Here is a 21,448-nt window from a genome sequence, read left to right on the forward strand (position 1 = left end):
AGAGCCAGGGCTGTATAAACACCAGATTTTTTTCCCAGCACTCAGAGAGGACAGCTCCAACCTTGAGGAGATATTTTCTTAAATTCAACATCAAATTTATTGGATTAAAATCCCACACTCCACCTTAAAATATGCTTTTTGGCATATTCCTGCTTTCCCTGTCATTCCTGCACTCCCTTTCCCCCCCAAGTCTGCTATACTTGATCAGTTTAAGCAAACCATCATCTTAACTCAAATAGCATGAACAACCTGTTCAATATAAACACATCTCCAGCCTAAGACTGCATTTCTGACATATTTCCTTGCTTTGCTCTCAAATATACGAGACAACTAATTTGTCCGTTCTTTCCTCTTAGGACACATTTATTCCTCAAATCTTGATAAATAGCAGCCATAAAAGCTCTGAGATCTTTTAACTGTGGAAAACCAGCAGGCCACAGCCATGTGATAGGGCCAAGGGCTAAAACTGTACTCCCTCATGCTGTCATTCTCCTTAATTCAGGCTATAATGAAGGAAAACAGAAGCCTTGGAGGAGACACAATCAGGGTGTCTGTTTTCTGTTCCATGCCATAGAAAATAACAGACTGAAAAGCCATTTGAATAGGAATGTGTTTTGGGAATTAGACGCACAAATCCAATTTCTAGTCTCACACAGCTGCACACACACGTTAAGAGAGACCTGAGACTAACCACACGACCCATCAAAGCATCGCCTCCCGTGAAAATAACAGTCAGGGAGTGGGTAAGGCGGGGGGTTTCATCAAGCTGTTGGATAGCAGTAGAAGATAAAACGAAGAGATAACATGCACCAGCAGATGAGTGCTTCAGTTTCTGTAGACGTGACACCCCTCGTGCTGCACGGTCCTCTGGGTGCACACAGACAGGGAGGGTTTACAGCTGGATGGCTGCTGCTAAATGAGACCCAGGAAGCTTCTCAGAGGAGAGCCGGAGGCATTTCCACAATAATAAATAATCCAGTTTTTAGGAGACTTCTTGGAGTAGTCATGCAAGTTTGCAGCACAGCAGGGAGATCAAAGTTATATTCGGAGAACCACAAAAGAAGAAAGTGATGACTTGAGTGTATTTTGAACAATGAGAGTGTTTGCTTTGTCTGCAGGGACTTCTTTCTGTGCACCGTTTGGGGAAATGAATCGTGAGTTATTGTTACAGAAGCACTGTATGCAAAAGAGCTATTTCATCTACATTTTTGTATCAGTCTGGGCTGTAGATACATGAATATATGAATAAACACAATGCACGCTTTACAGTACGCATCATACCCCTGACATAACAGTTTGTAGCTATGCAGCAGAAGGCCCAACTAAACAACACAGAACCCTGCAGGGTGTCTGCACTTTGGATACAGTGTGTACTGAATCCAATTAAGACAACAAAAAATGTAGATCACTGCAACTTCTTCCCCTTTATATCTCCATTTCTTAACCACAGTTTGCATTAAGGCTTACATAAATGCCGATATAATCCTGAGATCTGATGAATATGCCAAACATTAGTATTTTGTTTTTTTTAAAAACATTGGTCTGAATCAATTTCCCTGCTAACTTGACTCACCATGTCCTACATTAATGTAAGTCATTTTGCTCCTAAAATAAGGATACTGACAGCAGAATAATGTCCGAAACAGTAAAATGAACTTTAGCAATAGTGTGATAAGAAGTGAAACCAGGTTTATTGGATACATACATTAACCCTGGACTTCACCTTTATCTGGGAATTTAGCAATCTTCAGTTAATCAGATATTGTGATGCAATATTGTGTAACTGTTTTCTAATAAATCAGTTTTTATAGAGTGAGTGTTTTGTCATATTATCTTTGAGCATTTACCATGTACCATGTCTTTTGTATCTTATCGTATCATTAATCGTATTTTGTACTGCAGCGCATTGTGTCCCAAATTTGTGGTGTGGTTTTGGGTTATATGGTATGCTTTGAAATGGTATTTATCGTATTGTATCATATTAACTGTATAGTATTGCATCTCATCCTATTCTTTGGTATAAAGGGATATTGGGTTTAATTGCATGGTATGTAAGGAAATTGTAACAAATTGAAACACATTGTATCATATCGTACTGTATCGTATCCCTTAGTTTAATTTTGGTATTGTATGAGGGGTGTAATGACATTTTTCCCTAACCTTGACACAGTTCAGTGCACATAGCCCCATGACGACTACATCTGAATTCTTCAGTTTATTGGCTGAATAGAAAAAGAGTCACCAAAGACGACAGTATCCTCTGCCAATATAGATGGTAGTAATGCTCATAAGTGTAGCTTACCTTTTGTAAACAACCAATGACGAACAACTTCTTCCTCTCCTCTATTTCTCAACACTGTTTTTTACAAAACCTCTGCAAGTAAAAGCAGAGAGGGACAAGCACAATAGCGACACTTATACATTGTAAAGGCCTCACTCTAAAATACATAAGTAGAGGACAGCGGCTGCAAGTGTTTTTTTTAAGCGCTCTGCTGAGACTCCATTACAACATCCTGCATGAACTTTTTTGTGGTCCTTCACTGACCAACAAGAGACATAATTTTGAACAAGTAAAACACACTATAGCTGGTGTCCTTTACTTCTATATCCATGTATAGCTTTTAAAATCCTGTTTACTAGTAACCATGTGATGGCGGCACAGCAAACTACATAAATCATAAATGTGATACGTTAGAAAATCCCTTAAACACACATTTTATTTTCATCATTATGTTGTACTTATCTTGTCATCATGAGATATTAGACTATTCATAACTGAGCTGCTTTCTGTTCTGCATCTTTTTGAATCAGTTTTTCCTCTCTTGTCATGTTGGTCCGAACTGTGACCCAAAAACAGAGGTAGGAACAGAACCGTGACCTCTGTTAACTGTTACCCCCCTGTATGGTATAGTATCCTTCTGTATTGATGTGCATTGAAGCTCATCAGACCCTTTTGTATCAGAAGCTAACCTACAATTCCTGCACTAAGAATGAAGCATAATGTTCTGGTATTGTTATCTTGCTAAGAGAGCGCCTCCTTTCATTTGTATTTGGAAATAGTAACCAATGGTCTGTCAATCAGCTAAGAGGTTGCTAAACACGAAAGTTGCATCCATTAAAGAAAACACATCAACCAATGAATAAGTAAAACATTTCTAATATAAATATACATTTAAATTTTAGAAACAAATAACATATTTAATCACATTAAAAGGCACAGAATTTCCTTTTAAAGGATTTTGGGGGGGGGGGATTTCCAAAGATCTTTTCCAGAAGACAATGAAGCACTATATAATATACACACCACTGACCATCTTGTGTCCTGACCTGAGGGCTGTTTGAATGGTTATGGTGGGTGGGTTGGGGGGGGGGGACTGGGGGAGGGGAGGATAAGGATGAGGGGCTACTGCCAAGAGGTTAGAGAGAAGGTGGGGGGGGGGGTCATGAAGATGTAGAGACAATAACACTGAAAGAAACAGTACAATGACACACATGCACACACTTTTCCCCTGGGAGAGTTGATGAAAAACATCTCCTAACAGGTTGCAGCAGCAGCAACAGGGCCCATCCCCCTGACTGGGACAATTAAATACATAAAATGCAAACAAACATCGGTACAGACGATGCTGTTTGTGTAGCATTAGATGCAGAGTGACAAGCAGAAACCACAAAGCTATTCCATAAATGAGGGTATTTGTGCTTGAAGGTGGGTTTACATTTCTCCATGTTTGAATTCTAGTCAGGTTGCTCCATAATTAACTAATCCTAGTCTGTCTCTTTGTGTTGAGCTTGTATGAGCACGAAAACAGGTGCTTCTAATCAAGGGACATCATTCAAGTCGCCATGGTAACAGTGCCCCATCCTTGGGGTTAATGGTGTTAGCACTAGAAATTGATTTATCTTCCCCAAAAGGAGGAAATTGAAACTGCATAATTTATTGAGCCTCCCTCCCTTCTCTCATATTACAGATATGTGTCATCCACACAGACGTACAGCAGCTCTATCTGCTAACATGCAGCAGCCTTTCTATGGATCTCCCACTGGGGACATGTAAACGAAATATGAACCGTTTTCCCCAAGCAGATAAACGTTTCCCTCCCCGAAGATTTGACCAGATACACTCAGCGTCTTATCTTTCATTCCTCCAGTATACAGCACATTTGAACATATGCTGGTAGTTTTGTTTTTCTTTTCTCAATTTGTACCACATCTTAAAAGTTTATCTGGGTGGTCTTTTGGTTAACCAGAGAATCTAGTTTCAAAAATCTTAACTTCTTTTCCCTTTTCCCTCCCAGCTGCAAGGCCACAGAGAGCAACATGAGTCTGAGATCGTCACCATAAATGATCCCGTCTTTAAACATTGCAGTGTTCTACTGACCTTGCAGGCTCATTACAGTTCAAAGAGGACGCTTGTTTATGTGCATGGTTTGTGTAAACATGTGTGCGCCTGCCTGGAGTTAATGTCACAAAGTCCCATGGGAAAAAGATATTTCCTGCACACGTTTTCTAGGACAGCGTTGACCGTGGTGTTTCTGAAAGCCTGTAGATGTTTATGCACACTCTCGAAAGGTTCTTAGTATAGTCAGTCAGACCATCCTTGAAATTTTCCTGAATTGATTGTTCACACATAAACCACATAATGAATGACTGTCTGTGGTGTTTAAGGATGCTGCAGTGACATGGAAGTGACAGAGAAAGCTGCAAAGTCCGCTAAGCTAAGATGACAATATTTGACTTAATGCCAGTGCTATGTGTAGTTATTCACTGTGTCAACAAGACTGGAGAAGGACAAACAAGGAAACAGAAAAGTTAATGAAGAGAGACTAAAGAGAAGGCAATCACATCGTCTCTGATGATGTGAATTTAAGTGTTTGAAAGGGGGGGATCCTTAAAACTATGAAAATATCTCTTTCCTGTTATTGCCTATTGTTAATTCTGTGTAGGACATGTTTTTTAAAACAAGTTCATCACCCTAAATCAACATGTATCATAATGCATGTCTTATTGTGAGTCTGTGGGAAATACTCTGCCCTATTAGTAACCCTGCTGATACTAATGCCAGAGCAAAACATGCTAATGACTGAGCTGTTGTCTGTCACATATCTCTCTGATACGCCAACCGTGGCAGTGACTTTATCGTACGTGTGCACCACAACACAACACAAGCATTTTAATCGGTGATGTTGCAAAAATTCATTCCATGGCAGAAATTTAAGTAGCGATGGTATTAACCAACCACTAGATGAGACTGTATCATGAACAGCTAAGCTCTAAATCTGAGAGGAGAGTCTGGCTGCAGACCGTAGCTGTCAGAATGGAAAAACACGATAAAACTTTCAAAATCAAATCAGATTAAACTTTCAGTTTGGTTAGGGTAAGGGTTAGGATACTTAAAGTTGAGAGTCAAACACCTGACTTGCGAAACCTGAGTACTAAATGGTTAACAAAGGCGCACAGTCACAAACAGTCATACAACAGTCATCCATTATCTACATAGCTGCATAGGCTATGTAGATAACGGATCAATGTTGCCAATACTCATTACTATCTGTACTTACGAAGCTATGAAGCCTACAAAGCTACGCAGCTATGTTGTCTACATAGCTATGTTAGCTGTAGCTATGTTTGCTAAATCTCTGCCAAATCTTACTTGGCTACACTGGCTTATGTGCTACCTAGTATCGTCAACATTTTTGAGTGTTGAACATGTCAACATTCCCTGTGCTCTTAATTTCATAATTTTATGGCTAAAATCCACAGATTGCCTGGTAAGTGGACAATCGGCCCTCAGTCTTCTCTTTTTTTAAAAGCTAATAGATAGTTTTGATGCCATTCAGTGGCATTTTCTTTCTGATGTTTTTTTGGCTACTATTATCATTAAATATACTAGTATTGAAATCTTTCTCAAATATCAACATGTGATTAATTAATAACAAAGCTACTAATTATTTTTTTAATCAACTGACAGCGCTAGTAGCAACGTTAACTATGTGGCTATGGTAGCTATGTTAGCTCTAGCTAAAGCTAACGAAGTTAGAGCGAGCCACCGTTTGTGTATCTACTCCTAAGATGGGTCTATGTATACATAACTTACCCCCAGGTTAGACCTCTGACCTTTTTCTGAATTCTTAAAAAACTCTTAAAAACTGGAACAATGTTGAACCAGTAACTTTCGGCACTTCCATTCTGACTGAGACGGCGTCTCACAGTGACAGTCTGCGAGAGTGGGCGTCTGAGATCTGTGGTCTTCAGCCAGACTGTCTTGAAATTCGAGGGTATTTATGCAACAATTGGCGGATGGTAGCCCTACCTCAGAAAAAAAGGCCCACTTTTTTGTAAATCATTCAGCATGATTTCTTTTCACCTCTGGTAAGCTTTTCCTCCTGTTTCTCCTCTTTGTCATTCATTTTACCACCTTTTTCCCCACTGCCCGAGGCTGTTACTCTGCATTTAAATCATCTGGACTCGATTTTGTGTGCCTTCGTTCAACTGAGCTCAACAGTGTGTGACTGTGCACAGCGTTAACACACTCTACAGAGAAAACACTCAAAGCCTTTCGATTCCTGTTCCCCTTCTCTCCTCTCCTCCTTTCTTTCGTCCTTCGTAAGAAATAGCTTTCTTAGACTCCCTTACTCATAGATGATAAATCTTTCAATTTCAATTCCATTTCTGATGCACCCTCTGCTGCTGAGAGAGAGAGGAAGTGTAAAAGTAAACGGCAGTTTAAGAACCTCACCCATCAGTGTAAAGCAGAAGTGTGTACAAAACCAAAAGCCACAGCTGCCCTTTGACCACGGCAAGCAAAAACACCCCAATTCTTTGCACTTAAATTGAAACTTAACAAACTGTGACTAAAATCTCCCAACCCTATCCCTCAACATCCAGACAGAAACCTTTCACCCAGGTGCAAAAAGAAAAAAAATCACTTTGCCATTGTCTGAAATTGATTAGCTCTGTGACAGCGCTGCCACTCAGCTAATAATAAAATGCTAAAACAAAGGCGACTTCAGTAATTGTGCAGCCGAGCAAATTCCTGTGATTAAACAAAGCAGCCAGGCGTGTCATCTGAATATGTAAATAGGGAGCGTGGAACGTGAAAAAAGATGGATTGTTGTAATGATTTCAGGGATTGTCACTCACGCTGTAAGTGACCTCTGCAAACAGCGTTTGAAGGTGGGAGAAGGAGGGGGTTGTTGAACTGTTGAACTCTGGGAATCTGAGGATAAAAGAGCCAAAGCGGGAGTGAGTTCTCGTACAAATGTTTGAACATATGTGTCTTGTTTGTGATTCATTCGTAGCTTGTTGCATCAATTAAACTGACACAAATCTGAAAACTCTTTTCTACATTAGTTAAATAGATGCACACACCTGTCAAAAGAAAAAGGTAGAATTTTTCAGTATTGAATGACAGCATGCATTGAATTTCCCCATCATTGTCACCTTGAGATGAAGATTAGCATTAGAGTGAATGAGAGGCAGATAGGACTACATCATTATTCAGTGGCATTGGCCTTTATGTGCTGAATAGCCGCCAAGATAAAGGGATTATCAGGGTGGACAGAATAGGATGAGGGATGTTGTTTGTGTGTGTGGGTGACTGTGGGTGTCATTCTGAAAGCTGCTAATGAAATGCAACAGATGCCTGGAGACGCACCATCTCATTCTCACACTTGCAAATTCACAAAGATGCGCCGCATCGGAAACATTTACACAAATACTTCCTCAATCCCAAACACATTAACAAGCACGCATTTTATTTATTTTGTCATCTTCTACGTCTCATACACACCTTTAAATATCGAAGCTGCTGCTCACCATAGCAGCTGCTGTGAAAAACTGCCACACAGCACTTCATTTATCTCCTCCTGTGACACCAGCCTTTTGGACAAAAGGCGCAGGGGCAATAGGGGGAATTAATAGGAGATGTGTGTGTGTGAGAGTGTGTGTGTGCAGAGGAGTAACTGAAATGGAAATGTGATCCCTCTTTACACGGCTCTAACCACAGCAGGGGTGGCGTTATTAGACAACTGAGGCTGGGCGAATGGCAGGGGGTCGGACCCTTTCAACCCTTCATAACATCAGGATATGAGACATTTGCTAATAGCTGTGTGTGTTTTGGTGTGTGTGTTTTAAGGACAGGGGAGAGTTCAGAGTGAAAAGTAAATGACTGAAAAGAGGCTGTTTCTGACCTTTGAGAGCGAGACATTTTTTTAAAAATGTTACTTTCAGCTAGAATGTTACTCAACCATCTGCAGCAGGCTATATGAGACAATGGTTGCGGACAATGCATCTCCATCTACTCCCCTTGAAGAATAGCGACGCATAAAATCCCCCAACAGATGCTGAGACATTGCATTGGTGATGCAATTTGGAGTCATATGTACAGATGGGAGCTGCCTGATGTAGCCCTGGAAATGACGCCACGCCCCTCCACAAACTGAAGCACATATTAAATTTACACAGAGAAAATGTCAAAGATCCTACAGAAAGTTGCATTTGTTAGCAGAGCTGGGAGTCATGAGGTTACATCTGCCTTTTTAGCATAATGAATCTGATCGTAGTACAAAAAAGTACAAAAAGAACATTTAACTAATTTTCATGCAGAATGTGTGTGTGTGTGGGGGGGGGGGCAGAGTCAAGCTTGACACACGAGAGTCACTCAGCAGTCAAGGTCAAGCTCAACGGCATCTCTTTTGTCCAGGCATTTTCACCCCTGCAAATACACCCAGAGACCAACAGTGGTTTCAGGCCCTTGGGACATCCCCTGCATGACCAGGGGCTTGTGGCAACCATGCTACCCACATCAACAGTACCCTAGATCATGCTTACTTACCACATCCACCACTTACTCTGCCCTTTAAGGTGTGGACTTTGTGAATTTTTCAACTGCCTATTTCCCCATGCCTGGGCATCAAGAGCACTCCTTGGGTTGTGTCAGTCCTCCTTCCCATTCAGTTGTGCCCTCTGATGGCTTACTTGCCACATCTATGCTTCACTTCAGCCCCAATTTTTGGCCCAAATAGGCCTAAAATTGCTCTATTTTTCACTGAGGTCTTACAGTATCTTAAATATTTCAGAACGTTTTTGAAACAGAGACATTCTTGATTTTTATAATTGTAACAGGACGTGTTTTTTATGCAGGCTGCCATAGCTTGCGAGTTTAATCACCCAAACTCGCATATGTGCATTCTGGGATTGCTTTTAGTGTAAACGCGGAAATGCCCCATCAATGCATTTGTCCTTCATTACGAGAAATTTATGAATGAAACCCAAATGTTGGTTTTCTGTTTAGTAAATATGCCTTTTTATTGAACAGAGTCCAAACAAGACGTGGGCAATGAAGATGGTTAGAGCAGAGCAGTACTGTTCTGTACTCAACATATTGTGTTATTGTTTTCATTAAGAGTCCCCTGGTGGCAGAACTCTACCTACTGTGTGTTAATCAGCCAAATTCTAAAATCAATATAAATGTAAAGCACTCATATAAATGCACTATTTATATCTAAACTGATTTAAAATCCACTGATGAAAATACTGACATACTTTATATGCATCTGATCTTTATCCAGTCTATCATCAAAAGCATTCGTAGTTTCTTTGAGTAGATCTAATACATGAATCTGAAACAAATCAAGGTCAAATTATGACACACAGCCCTGATTCAGTCTAGCCATGGGGATGTCCCTCTGCCTTGTAACCTCCCTCACAAAAACTAAGTTTTTTAAAGTCCACCCTATCCTCTGTTGTGTCTCCGTACATTTATTATTTCCTCTCTTTGTTTCTGTCTAATCAGCCTGTCTCTTTGTCTTCTACCTTTCTGTCTTCATCCTCAGCCCCCGCTCTCCCCTTGCCCTCTGGTCCTCTCCAGATCACGGCATATTCAACACGTCTGCCCTCCCTTAAAGATATGGTAAAATATGGAAGCCTGCAGAAGCTCAAAGGGCAAATCTGCAATCAGAACCAGCAGGGAGGGGGAGGGGTGAAGCTGGACCGTTGGGGTGGCCGAGGGGGGTTGCAGCCAAAACATTCATGGCAACCTCATCAGCAGCCAGAAGGAGGGGGAGGATGCTGAAGATGCTGCAACCCTCAGACAGCAATCTTCAGATTTCTGGTTAAACCCATCAGGCGCACGCCTGAGCAACTCTGGAAGATTGCAGGGGAGGCAGATACAGATCAGCCTCTGCCTTTCTCACTCTTTCATTTGATTTCTTATTTCACAGGCTGAAGCATTTTCCATATTTCACCACAATAAGTAGGAAGGAAGAGTGCTCAGTAAAGAAGAGGCACTCCAGGCTGGAGAAGAGATTTGAAAACAAGCTATAAATGTTGTATTATTTTGAATCCTGAAAGAACAATTCAACATTTAAGGAAATACTCTCGCTTGCTCTAATGAAGGAGGTAGATGAGAAGATCAATACCACACTTGTAAAGCCAACTTGTGAATCTTAGCATAGAGAAAGGAGTAGATGGAGGGGCGAGATTGGCTCTTGCAAAGCAAACATGATAAATTGATTATATACAGTGCTTAACAAATTTATTAGACCACCACCCAAAGTAAGGTTTACGCCACAGCTGTCCTAAATTAACAGCATTGGTAATTACCAAAATCATTTTTTATGTTTTTGCAATGGTTAATACACCAATATGTAGAAGCTCTTTAACCCAAATTATATTTTTAATGCTAAAATATAATTATTATTGTTATCCATGAATTTTCAAATTTACTGATTTACAAAAAAAAGGGAAAATAGTAAAGCACATTAATATTTCTTGATTTATATGGCAAATTATAGTTATTTACTTGCATTCCTGAACAGAAAAAATAGTTTTAGTGGTTGAATGTTATGCTTGATTAATTTCTGACTTCTCAGAGAAGCCCAGTGAGCCGGCTCAAATTTGGGTATAAAAAAATTGAATTCAGTTTGAAATTCCTCATTCCTGTTCAAAATGGTAAAACGTGGAGAGCTCACTGAAAATGAAAGAGTCCGCATTAAAGCACTTCATGATGCTGGATGGTCTCTGAGACAAAAATGACAGGTGGTCTAATAAATTTGTAAAGCACTGTAGATTGTATAGAGATTACATAAAGAGATATAGAAATATATATATAGCCTAAAAAAGCTGCAACACCGTGTAAAATGTTAAAAAACAAACATCCATGCTCTTCTTGGTAGAATTTTACATTCAAAATGTACGAATTGTTTTCATTGGTTTACAAGTTGGGACAGATTGTTCAAACAGTCTGACTGCAGATCTCAGACTCCCCCGACTTGCCGACCATGAGACGCCTCATCTGCCAGAACAAAAATACATGCTAAAACTTTCAAAATAAAATTGGATTACACTTACAGTTAGCGTTAGGATAAGAGTTAAGGTTAGGGTTAGGCTATCATAAGTTTAAGTTAAAAACCTGGCCTGCAAGTTCTTTTTTAAAAATACAGCTGAGTAAACAGTCTGTGGTAACACTTTATTAGAAAGGGTATGCAAAAGACTGGCATCATAATCATGACAGGACACCTGTAACTCGCATGAAGGAGGCGTCATGAACATTTATAGACGTTTCTGAATGTTATCATTAAGTGTCACCCTGGCATTTTCATCACCTTAAATTTAGAGGTGACATTCTTCAACCCCTTTTTGCTTCTTTGTACAGTAAAGTATGGCTGTAGCCAGCTGTCTTAGCCTAACATAAAGACTGACAACAACAGGGGAGAGCAGGGTGAGATCCATTTTTTTATTTATGTGTCTCTCCAAGAAAGAAAAAAAGCTGCTGCTATCTGAGAGAGTGCAAGGTACACTGAAAACTTCCACTCTTGATGTGGGATGTCCCGTGGTTTAGTGGTGTGAGTCGAGGTGGGTGAGCTTTTAATTTATTGCATTGAAGGTGACATAACTAACCGAATGACACTAAAAGACAACATTCATAAACATTCACAGTCAGGTCAGTACTAGGTCTATCCCTTAAAATAAAGTGTTACCCAGCCTGCTTACAGGAGAAAAGCTTGTTCTCCAAGAAAACACAAACAGAGCTAACATAGCTAAGGCTAAAGCTAACAAAGCTATGTTAGCTACGTAGATCACGCAGTTACGTAGAACTAAAGCTTATGAAGCTACATTAGCTAAGTGGGTAACAGATACATAACTAAAATAGCTAAAGCTACATTAGCTATATAAGATTATGCTACATTAGCTGAAGCTTAACCTAATTTAGGAGTAGTTATGCGAATGGTGGCTTGAAAACTAATGTAGCTACATTGGCTTAGGCACTAACATTAACTACGTAGCTAGTAAAGCTAGGAGAGGTTCAGCTTGGACCTTTCTTCTCTTTTATGTAGGAAAAGTTGCTCACTCTGTATTGTTTGCAATGTGGTTATTTCATGAATGTGACTGCAAGACTTTCTTTAAGAATAAAGTGGATTTTTTTTAAATTCTAAAACGCTGTACTGGCAAATTTCTTCCCTTCTGTTTTGATTGATGTGGTCTCCGACTGGAGATCTTCGGTCTGCAGCCCTACCCCTCTCTGTTGGTTTATGACCTGCACTTTTTACTACAGAGCCGTGTTCCATAATACCTGCAGCAGAATGTGGTTTAGCATTGTCTGGCTGAATAAGCTATGCCTTTTTTGAAAAAGAAGTTGTCATATGGAGGCATAAACCTGTATGTATAGTTCATCATTAATGGTGCTTTCACATATATGCAGGTCACTCTTGCCAGGCACAGTAATAAATCCTCATACCTTCACAGATGCTGGTTTTGAAAATGAGCGCTGACAACATGCTAGATGGTCCCTCTTCTTTTTAGCTTACTGATATGTGACTGTTGTCACTGGCTGTCTTCTACATAGACATGAGTGTGGTATCAATCTTATTATCTTACTCTCAGCAGGAAAGCAAACACGTGTGCTTCTAAAGTTTAACATATCTCTAATCTAATAAATGCTGCTCATGTCTGACACCTGTTGTATATCAATGAGAAAACACAGATAGACAGCAGATGTCTCTTTTGCAAACACACCTGAGGACTGAAACTGCACTGCCATTGTATTTCTGCAAACCATTTGCTATGTTTAATAGTAGCATGAAGTACAGGGCTAAATCACGAGTAATACATTTCAGCACAGGAGAATATTTATTGACAAATGGATGGTGGCGGTCATAGTCCTTCACAAATCAGCTAATGGGGTTGGCTCAGAGCGTCCCGAGGGAGAGCTGAAAACCAAATGAACTAACTAAATGTGCATCAGAGCAGTAAATGCATCGCCTGCTGGTGGCGGAAAATCTTCTGTCAGTCACACACACACAAATAATTATTTCCACACACACCGAGGCACACTCATGAATTTAGACATAAAAAATATTCAGAGGAATGGACACGCACACTCACATAGAGTCAAGTGAATAAAGATGAACCAATTAGCAGGGGACAGGAATCAGCATGACAGAGAGAGATGGAGGAAGGAAGAAGGAGTGAGAAGAATACATTAAAGCACTCAGCGAGCAGGCAGCAGGCTGGGAGGAAAGTGCAGCTGAGACACCTTCACACTCTGACACTTTAAGGGAGAGCTGAGGTGGCCAGTGGCAAATCCATCCTGACACAGTGGGAGGATAATGTGGTGAGATGTGGTGAGAGCGGGACAGACAGAGGTGACACTCACTGATATTATTCATAAAGTGACACAAAGGGAACGAGGACAAGTAAGTGAAACATGGACTTTCTTTGACAATATCACTGGTCTACTGTATAGTACAGACAGGTGTCATTTAAACAGAAGGGTAACATATATCTGCCTAAAACCCTATTCACATATTCACACTAACAATTTAAAATATCTTCCACACTACTTTTAAGGGGTTTACACCATTCCATACATCAGAGCTAGAACAGTTAGTAAACAGACAGAAAATGCATCAGCAATTATGTTAAAAAAGAAGAAAAGTAAATGATGTCATTTCAAATTTAAGACGCCACTTATCTTTGTCTTTGACTGTGAGAAACAAGATTCTCTGTTCTGATGAAACCATGACTGAACTACTTGGCCTCAATTCTAAATATTATGTCTAGAGAAAACCAGGCACAGCTCATCACTTGCCCAATACCATCCCAACAGTGAAGCATGGTGGTGGCAGCATCATACTGTGGGGATGTTTTTCAGCAGCAGGGACTGAGAGACTGGTCAGGGTTGAGGGGAAGCTGAATGGAGCAAAGTACAGAGAAGAAGCAAAAAATTCTAAAATTCAGTTTTCACTTCATTGTTATGGGGTACTGAGTGAAGATCAATGATGATCAAGCAAGGTTTTTCCAGAGATCAGAAAACAATATCACTTCCGTTTTACTTCAAAAAGAGAGAAAATATTACTTTGGCATCGCTTTTACTAAGCCGTGACTAGGAGCTAAATCAGGCTGTGGCTCAAAGCTGCTCTTTTATTGATGGGTGGCACCTTCACACATGGCGAAGATGTGTGTTGTTGTTTTTTGCATTCATTTAGGGAGGAAACTTTAACAAGCTGGTACTTAAATGAACACATTAATATTACAGGTTCTTTAATGAAACACACTGTCTGTTATTCTGATATTAAACATGGATTGCCAGAATCTGTGCGGGATGCAGGCGGTAGTGGACACACCTGTTGCAGGTGCAGGTAGGAGTGGATGGCATGCACTGCGGGAGCAGGCAGTAGAAATTAAGCGCGAGCAGGATTAAGAAAGAGGCCCATGCTGGGCTCTAGTCCGAGTACTTTCTGAACTCACAGTATGGTGTTCTGTTTACAGTTGCCGTTTTCATTTTCAGGTCCCACGTATCCAAAATAAGTGGGAGAGACTAAAAGCGCATTAAAAGCTTGGGTCTCTGGAGGATATAAATCACTTAAATTATATGGCAAATGAAGCAAAGGCTAGAAGACAATTCCCAAAATGACACTAGGGCTACCTGAAGTGTAAGCTTTGGAAACATCACGGTTCAAACTGCCATTTTTGAGTGGAGAACAGCTGAAATTCACACCTTGTATGTTGGCAGGTAACAAATCTTATGTGCTTTTACCATTTTGATACATAAAAACACACCTGTTAAAGGTATGAAATTCATGCTAATGTAACTGTAGCCAGATATAATGACGCTGTTTAGTAACCAGGTTTAGAAAATAGCTACAGGTCAGAGGGAAATTACAAATGTTTGACTCATTCAGAAAACATGTTGGTTCTGCCATCATTTAAGCATTTGTATACACATCACTTTAGACCACACACACACACACACACACATCTCTGAACCCTAACCCAACACACTCTTCCAGAGTGCCCCTCCACATCAAGAGCCATTACGTTACAGCATATCTAAATTAGCTCTCAAAGCTCCTGACCACTAACTCATACAAGGCCATTAGCCAAGCCCTGGACACTTAACTCACACTGCACTAAACACACACTCCACATGGCTCTGACCCCCTTGAGTGCTGCTGATGGTGATTTCTCTCTGATATCACTCTAGGTGAAATGTGCAATGCCGTACATGACATCATATTATGGTGATAATGACTTGTCTTTATGGCTTGGTTACTTAAGGACTTCCTGACGGTCTATCAGCGACATATCAATTACCAGTAGTCAGGCCATCAGAGAATACAGGACGCTGTTTGGTGTAGACGAGGACTTCTCAGAGGAGGAAGTCAATCACAGTCGTTATCTTTAAAAAGATGTAAAACGAATTAAACTAACCCTTGATCTTTGTGTGTCAGCTGTCCTTCTTTTTCTGTTTAGTTTATAATCCAACAAAAACAGAAAAAGATGCTGAATAAGTCTTTTAAATTAAGGGTCCAAAATCCCAGCTCCACTCTGTGTGATTGTTGCTTCTGAAGATTAAGCAGAGATAGAAAAAGTCTGGCAGTGAGCTGTCAGCGTGGCACAGCAAGGAGCATGAAATCATCTCCTCAGCAGGAATTAACAGCATTAAAAGAGCCAGAGCAGAGATTGCAGATTTTGTCCAGTAAGCTGCTTGGCCACAAAAATGACATCTAAAATCACCTCGATCTCTTTGACAGAAGTTGTTGTGTAAGATTTTCAAGAAATCCACAAAGTTTGGAACAATCCACCTGTTCATTTCATTCGCAATCCTTTCATTTCCTACGACAAAACTGTGTGCAATATTCACACGCAAATCCACAATGTTAGGATTCTTCAATTCAGTTTCATTTATCTATACTCCCTAACCTTTCTGCCCTGTATGTTTTTGTCAAAGACTTCCCAGAAATCCACGCCAAAGTAGAAACTTCAGTGAAGAAATGTACACTCCCTAAATTGAGATTTTTATACTAAGGATGCGTAGATTGAACATCAGAATCAGCTTGTTGACAAACATCCGCCAATAAGCCAATAATAAGGCTTGACCTCATATCATCTGTGATTGCATTCTGATGTTGTAATCTTTACTTGTGCTTCTTTTGAGCACCTTTTAACCACTTTGTCAGCCCATTTCTGCCACTGTTGTTTACCACTTTTTAGCAATTTTTGCCCATTTTACTAATTCCTGCCACATTTTAAGCCCTTTTGAATCAGGTGTGAGACTGCCACTCAGTGTCCAGCTTTGTTGAGGCAACAAAGCAGGTAACAGGAGAAAAACATATCTCATACAGGTAGGATATCATCAGCTAGGGTTGCACTGCCTTGCCACGTCCCCTCATCATGATACTGTGCCCCCAAGGAGGGCCCACGGCCCACTCTGGGAGCCACTGATTCCAACAGTGTTTAGGACTTTGCCTGTGATCACTGCTGGATGAAAACAAGAGGTTAACCAGTGCTGAGTGTCAAGGAGTTCAAGCTTTGGTTGGTGGTTTTGAAAGAGGTATCAATATTATTCAACTTTTTTGTATCATGTCGTTTTAACCTCCGGAGACCTGAGCTTTTGTTTGGAATGCACTTTTAGCTTTTTCTGCTTATGTGGGATCAATGGAACCTGATTAGTTTAAAACCACTGCCTTGTCTTTGAACAGGAAGTGGTTTTGCAGAAAATGCAGAACAGGATTGTTTATTGAGCTTTGTTTCGACTCTGTGGGGATCTTCAGTGAGTAAGACATGATATCAGTCATTGAGAAAGAGATGGTGGAGTCCTTTTGATGATGGACCACAAAGTCAACTATCGACAAAATTTCTATTAAAAGATCTGAATCTTTTGGAATTTTCCATTTCCAAAATCCACACAAAGTCCCTAAAATTTCAAAGAAACAATCCAAAATTTCTGTGAACACTTTGAAACATCCCATAAAATTACCCAAATATCAATTCAAATATGCCACAAAAGTTTCAGTGACATTTTATAACTAAAAATTCCATTTAAACTCCTGAGAATGTTTAACCAAATTCCCCAAATTTAGAAGCAAATACCCCCTAAAATTCCTGATTAAATCCCTAAACATTTAAAAATACATTCCCCAAATTACAATTAAATGACATAAAATTCAATCAAGCTTCCATAAAAAATATAATAAATTTCAAAGAACCATCCCCTCTAATTTTCCCAATCAAATTCCCCCCAGAATTATTACATTGCCAAATTTTCCATGAAAACACCTGCATAAATCCAAACAAAAAAATCCCCCAAAACTTCCAATAAAATTCTCTGAAACATACAAATGTGTCCCCAAAGTTTCCATGAAAATACTTGAATTTCAAAGCAAAAAACCCACAATATCCTAACAAATTCCTCAAGAAAACACAGAAATTCTTGAACAGTTTCAGTCTTCCAAAATTTGAAGCGAATTCATCAATTTCAAGTTCACATTCTGAGTGTTTATCTCAAAGTTCTAATAGCAGTAATGATTACTATGTTGAAGGAATGTAATGTCCATATACGCATACACAGGTCCGATATCCTGAAAACTCTGCAGTATAAACTAATGTGAGTTTGTAACGTGTTAATAATCAGAGCCAAGTGTCTCAGGATGATGCATTAAAGTGAATACTGCAAACACTGGACATTCCCACTTTCAACTCCAACAGGAGTCTACTAAAGTTTAAAGAGTCAGTCAGGAAGCGTCTGTTTATGAGGGAGTAAAGTTTGACCAGGGTTAAGCTCTGACACGAGGACAGTTTCCCAATTGTATCCCAGAGAGGAGTCTAAAAATATCCTTAACACACAAACACAGGCACACTCACACGCATACGTGTACCTAACCTTCCCGGGGAACAGAGGGATTCCCGAGAGGAATTGTTGGAATGTAAACAGGCTGGCCACACAAACGCACACGCAGACTCACACACACAGATTCAAAGTGGCTCATCAGAGGGCGTGAGAGGATGGCCTCATCTGGAAAAAGATGCCCCAGAGAGCAGTGCAGATTGGTAGGATCGTCCTCTTGGTTTACCCCCTCTGTCCCTGCACTGTCCTCCAAAAGGCCCCATGAGAGGCCTCAGGAATGCAGATGCATGCTGGGAAATTTGTCAACCTTCACCCATTGGTTTGTACTGAACATCCTGTGTGCAGAATTATGGGTAAATGCAGTCAAACCAGGGCGCTGAGCTTTGATGAAAAAGTCAGAGTATTATTCTTACTATCTCTCAACTCATTGTGGCATGCACAGATACACACATCAACATATACACACACCAACATACACACAGATCAACATATGCACACAGACACATAGACATGCACTACTTCATTCTAATCCGTGCATGACTCAGATGACATCAGCCCTGTTCCTTTAATAAAACCCTCTGCATCACTCACTACTTCAGTGCTTTCTGTTTGTTTGCATTAAGACTCAGTTTGCTTCAACACCCAGAATGCACTTCAGCAGTTTTCAGATGACTATTGATGACACTGTTACTTTTGGGTTGGTGTTGTATTGAATTTTACAGGGTGCTCTTTAATAATGCACACAGATTCAAGGCGAACCCCTGCTGTCTTTAACACTTCCTCCTCCATATGACTCCATTGTTGTGTTATTAGGCCTATGGCCCACATTACCAGCTGCTCTAGAAATTACTTTCTGGGTCGCCGAGGGATTACTGTAAGGCTAACGCCGCAACACACAGACCTGGGGGCCACAAATGGGTCAAACACCAGCCCGTTTTAAAAAGCTGCTAAAACAATGCAACACCCACGGGTAACCTTGAACCGTCATTCCTCAAGCCCAGGAATCCACGAGGGGGCACTTTGCTCTTAATTAGTGAGGACAAAGTCTAGACGTGAGAAAGTAAACAGCAGCTTATTTCCTGTGTTTGGGCTTCTCCCGCCCTTGCCCTGTGGTTAGCTTTGTTGTTTAGCCTAGCAGAGCTCGTCTTTCTTCTGCATGTGGCTGAAGGGGCTATTGTTCTGCTGACAGGCATCTTATAAACAGCTGGTTTTAACCCCGTGTGTCTGTTGCTGTACTGCCCGCAACTTCTGCAAAAGAAAGGCATGAGGTTGTCTCTCTTTGGGAGGGTGAATTCCCATTGTTTCAAGTTTTTATTTAGCAAGCAGAGCCGCTGTGCTTAATTCAGCTTTTAAGTCTTTTCGTGTTTGTACAATTGGCCATAAAGACGCTGACTGATTTGTTTGGAAAAACCATGCCATTGAGAGGAAAAGAAACAAAACATCTGAGGAAGAAAGCTGTAAAAGATCAGACTTTCTTTTGATACCTAGCAGTACTTTAACTAAACTCCAGCATTTCAGCTGAGGTCCTGGTATAAAAATTGCCTTTAATACATTATTGATCAGCATCGGAGATGGAGATAAGATACACCCACTCCCCTATTTCTACTGTCCCAATCAGCCACATTATTCGGTTCATGCTGCTTTTTAGATGTGATTATTACCCATAATGCCATAGCTGTTCAAGGCAGACTTAACATGAGCTACCAGAGAGTGAAACGCTGATGTATGGTCATGTAGAAGATAAAAGTTTTAAGAAAAAAATGGTTTATTTGTGGAAAAAAATGTGGTTTAAATGGGAGAATGATGTTCTATGATCACACAGAAGACATACCTTTGTACATTAGCCACTTTAATTTAGAAAGTAAGGACATTTGTTTTTGGTATCTACTTAGCAATAAATCTTATACTGTTGGAAAGCCTGTTTATTTCCCTTTGAAAGTGTGCCACATTTGTAAGGAACACGCATGAGCAGCAGAGCTAAGTATGTGGGTTGCATCTACAAAAAATGTTCCAAACTTCTCTGCCAATGCCAAACAGCTTATTTTGTCATTGACTCTTGTTTTGAGAGTCTTGTCGAGGCTTGTTATCATTGGAGGCAATCTCAATGAAGAGAGATATCCAGATGAGAGCCTGGGACCAGTGGCAATCCCTTACCCCCCAGTCTGGAACTGAACTCTGTCCTTGCCCCCCACAGAGTGGGGTTTATCAGACTACCTCCAGAATTTGGGAGTGGAGAGGATGGAATGGCCTGCCAGCAGTCCTGCACTCAACCCCATTGAACACTTGCATCATCTTAGGTGTGCTGTTGGTGCAAGAGTGACAAACACAACCTCATTGGCTGACTTGTGACAAATGCTGGTTGAAGAATGGGATGCCATCCCACAGCAGTGAGTGACCAGGCTGGTGACCAGCATGAGGAGGACGTGCCAGGCTGTTGTGGCTGTGTATGGATCTTCCACACCATACCGAGGCTCCTGTTTGTTAAATAAATAAATTGTTAAATTGCCAATACGTCTTATTTCTCAGACATCCATCATCCAATCTACCAAACAAGAGTCAATGGAGAAATAAGCTGTTTGGCATTGACAGATTTGGCCAATTTTTCATGAGCACAACCTACATAGTCATCTCTACTGCTCATCCCCCAAATGCATGTAGTAAAAAGGGAAATAAACAGACTTTCCAATGGTATAAGATTTATGTCAAAACAAAGATATAATCTAACAAACACAAATTTCTTGACTTTTCTGTTCCAAGTTTAGATCTTGGTCAACAGCACTACATTACCCACAAACCTACAGTAACACAATTACATCTCCAAACGATTTGGCCCAAAATTTCAGATGTGGGCTGCTACCAGTGAAGTTAATTGTCATAGAAAAAGTGGGCATTAACTGTTGAGCTTTGTGGCAAGTGACCAAAGCTGGCACCACATGCATCACTTGCCACCAGATGATCCAGTTTAAATTTAAACAAAAGTAAAATTTCAGTAGATGGTTTCAACCTGTAGAGGGCATTCACTTTGCATACTTTCAACACAAATATAAAATTTAAATACTGCAACAGTACTACTATATCCTCTTATCTGAAAAGTGATCTGAAGGTTTAGTTTTAACAGTGAATTTAAAGCTCCTCTTTGGTGCCCCTTGTAGACAAATTCATATCTTTAAACTGCTTCCTTTTAACATTTATATATATTATTAACCTTTGCTGAGGAAAATGTGAAAAAGTCAGTCACTCTGTCTGGAGTTTCCAGCATTAAAAATAAATTAAACGAAGGATCAGTCTTATCAGTGATAGTCAGGTTTGCTTTTGTAGGCC

At 40.3% G+C, this 21,448-nt stretch overlaps 1 protein-coding gene across 2 annotated transcripts in view; it reads right to left on the reverse strand.

Moving 5' to 3' along the window:
• The window catches only part of pag1 (phosphoprotein membrane anchor with glycosphingolipid microdomains 1), an 89,906-nt gene that overhangs the window by 35,617 nt on the left and 32,841 nt on the right, over window positions 1-21,448 (reverse strand). Inside the window, exon 2 of one of the 2 annotated variants that reach the window (XM_041809162.1) lies at window positions 7,141-7,216. The exons of the other annotated variant lie outside the window; for it this stretch is intronic. The gene's annotated coding sequence lies outside the window, so the exon portion shown is untranslated. The remainder of the gene's footprint in view (window positions 1-7,140; window positions 7,217-21,448) is intronic. 2 annotated transcript variants of the gene reach the window in all.

Source organism: Cheilinus undulatus, linkage group 16, assembly GCF_018320785.1.
Source record: "Cheilinus undulatus linkage group 16, ASM1832078v1, whole genome shotgun sequence".
Taxonomy (NCBI): Eukaryota; Metazoa; Chordata; class Actinopteri; order Labriformes; family Labridae; genus Cheilinus; species Cheilinus undulatus.